Source organism: Pteropus vampyrus, unplaced genomic scaffold (assembly GCF_000151845.1).
Source record: "Pteropus vampyrus isolate Shadow unplaced genomic scaffold, Pvam_2.0 Scaffold102, whole genome shotgun sequence".
NCBI lineage: Eukaryota > Metazoa > Chordata > Mammalia > Chiroptera > Pteropodidae > Pteropus > Pteropus vampyrus.
This window is the reverse complement of record NW_011888883.1, coordinates 4750159-4753607: the sequence shown is the minus strand read 5'-3', so window position 1 is coordinate 4753607 and position 3449 is coordinate 4750159. Positions and strand designations below refer to the sequence as shown.

The window sequence follows — 3449 nt, the reverse complement described above, 5'->3', positions numbered from 1 at the left end:
TCATCCTGTCTTCCAAAAACCTTCTAAAACCCCTGTCTCTGCTCTTTCTTCAGCTTCTCCCCACCATATGTACTGCTTCAGCCTGGCTGATCTCTCCTCTTTTGGCGTGTGCCTTTCTCCCATCCAATGCTGAGCCATTGCTCATTAATTTTACCATCTGGAATGCCTTTCTTCCCCTCCTCTCACAACCATTAGCCTTCAAGATATGACCCAACTTTTCCTTATTTCTTTAAGAGGCCTTTTGTGACTACTTCCATTCCTTTTAGCTCATTCTTTTCTAAATGACTCTATAACTTGTTTCCAGAATTTCTCATTTGCCACTCGATTATCACAAATAATTCAATATGTTTTCTTACTTCCCCGAGGAGAATATATATTTTGGAGAATAGAAGCCATAACTCAGGATTTCTATCCTTCTCCTCCACTCCTCATTAACTTATACAGGGCCTTTCATGGGAGGCACTCAATAGTCATTCATTGAGAAAATGACCTGCATCATCTGGTGCTGAACTATTGTGTATTGCAGACAGACATTTGCCTGATGTCAATGGGCAGCTGGAGGGGTCCCTGAGCTGGAGGGGGTGGGGGCAGCATGTGAGCAGGCAGCAGTTTCCCATTCAATTGAATGTTTGGCATACTTGGAATCTGCCTGCTGTGGGGAGGTCACTTGGCCTGGACTATACAGCTCAATGATACTCTTATTAGTTATTTCGGAAACTTTGTCTACAACTCTTCTGTGAAATATCTATCATCATCTTTTCTGTATCCAATAAGTATTCAGAATCAACTTTTTAAAAGGGTATTTCTATGACTGCTTTTTTAATCATTCAATTTCATGAAAATCTAAATGCTAAACAGAAATAAAGACCCAAAATAAAGACCAATGTGTAAAACTTGGCCATTTTAATGTTCTTTGCAATAAAGAAAAATAGAGTTCTCTTGATTAATGAAGACATGTAAGCTGTTTGATAGTACTCAGAAATATCACAGTAAAGGTGGTTTTCCTGATTGGTTCAGTCTTCAATAATTATAAGGAGTTACTTGTATGAAACTACTGTCAAACCAGCAAGACTGCATTTATGCATCCATCATTTTCAAAGTTGTTAGAAACCTGAGCATATTGTCCACAAATAACCTTGCCTCTTTGTGTCACAAGACCCAGCTCACTCACATTCACATCAATGACAGTACCTTTGGTAATGACACCCAAAGTTGTATAAAGTGGAGATGAAGGATTCTTCTTTACACCAAGTATTGGCAGGCAAAATGTGGCTTTTGGTCCAGGACGTGTGCATGGGCCTTCTTGAAATGTAAGCTCATTGGCCTAATGAATCTTTCATATTTAGGTGGTTTTAGAGTAAAGTCATCTCCAACAAAGCAGGCTTTAGTAACCATCCTCTTTCAAGCTTTATTCTTCATCTTTGCTGTTTGAATAACTTTTAATACCTCTGTTTCTCCCTGGGTACAAACTTTGGGCAGTCATTTTCCCACTTTCTCTTTTTGTTTTTGTTGAATCATTTGGGGAAGTACTTTAGCCTGAAACTGTCCCTTTCCGTCCAGTAGGCATGCAGGTACTGCTCCTTGTGGAGTCTTTCCACCATTCTTTCCATCTTTCCATCATGTTTGGTGTTTCTCTTTTCATGCATCTTGATAGTTTTTTTTCATTTGTGTTTTCTCAGCATGGTGTTGTTTATGGTAGAGCTCAGCTTTGAGAACAATCATCTTTTTTGCCTTCTTTGAATGTTCATGAACCTCCTTTCTCTTTTTCTCTTGGTAATCCAAACGATATCCATAGTACTTATAGTGTAACTCAATATACTCGTTTTATGACATGGTTACTGCTACTGAGCTGCTGGCACAGTCCCCTGGATGCAAAGAAACTCTCGACTTTCGGGTCTCAGAGACCCATGAGCCTACTTCACACAACTTGATACCAGAAAGGGACCCAAAATCAACTTCTTAATCATACTTTTCACTAGTAGGAATTATACCTTACACTTGCATGACACTTAGATGTCACAAAGTTTATATATATATATATTTTGCATTTGGACCTTAGACTAGCCCTATGAGGTATGAAGAACAAGTAATGCTGAACTGCTCCTCAGAAAGTTTAGACTATTAATTGCCTTAAGTAGTACAGTTTTCTATTTATCTATCCAGTTTCCTGCTATCATCATCAACAAAACTTAGCAGTTTATATTTTATGTAGAGGTTTTTTTCCTATTAAGTAATTCTCTACTCCTCCCATCAGCTCTAATTTTCCAAACCTGTTTTGTTCTGATTCTCCATAAGGCAGCCATGCTTTAGTGCAACCCATTCCTGGCCTCGATGTTTTGTGGTATCTGGTGCACAGATCCCTTCTCTCACTATTGATGATATAGTGCAGAGGTTGGAAAACTTTTTGTATAAAGGTCCAGATTGTAAATATTTTAAGCTTTGCAGGCCATGTGGTCTCTGTTGAAACCACTCAACTCTGCCATTGTAGCATGAAATCAGCAATAGATAATACAAAAATAAATGAGGTAGTTTTGCTCCAACAAAACTTTTTATAAACATTGAAATTTGAATTACATATTATTTTCATGTGTCAGAAAACATTATTATTTTGACTTTGAAATTTTTACAATCATTGAAAAGTCTAAAAGCCATTTTCAGCATGCAAGCTTTACAAATACAGGTGATGAGTTAGCTTTGGCCTGGTAACGCCTGACACAGTATCATTAAAGTGCAACTTAGACATCAGCCAAGTTACTTTAGTTAGAGTTAAAATTGACATGGGCCTGGTTCCCTGGCCTGTGGAATTTCAAAGCTGTCCCTAAGGTTTCTGTCTGTTCTTGGTGGACACACGCTCTCATGACCTTCTCAACTTCCCGATTCCTCCTTCCCTAAGTCTTGCCTCTGTTCTGCGTTGTGCTGAACTGCCTATGAAATACAGTCATGTGCCACTGAACTACAGGGAGGTCTTCTAAGAAATGCATTGTTAGGCAATTTCATCACTGTGTTAACATCATAGGATGCACTTACACAAACCTAGATGGTATAGCCTACTATACACCTAGGCTATATGGTATAGCTTATGGCTCCCAGGCTACAAGCCTGTAGCGCATGTTACTGTATAAAACATGAGAGTAAAAAAATGCAGAAGAGAACACTATTCAATCAAGAGACTCAGTAAACATGAGGTATATAAGGTTGCTGCCAGAGTAATACAGCATACTGTTTATAGCAAACATTTTTTTTTTTATAAGTAGAAAGAGTACATTATAAAACAATGATAAAAGTATGGTATAGTAAATACATAAACAAGTAACATAGTTGTTTATTGTCATTATCAGGTATTGTGTACTATACATAATTGTATATGCTATACAGTTGATGGTGCAGTATGTTTGTTTATATGTTTGTGTGTGTGTATGTTTGTCATTATCAGGTATTGTGTACTATGT

The 3449-nt window shown here is 37.8% G+C and overlaps 1 pseudogene; it reads right to left on the bottom strand.

Moving 5' to 3' along the window:
* Positions 1-1057: 1057 nt before the first annotated feature.
* Positions 1058-1833, bottom strand: LOC105295296 (annotated as a pseudogene).
* Positions 1834-3449: the final 1616 nt, after the last annotated feature.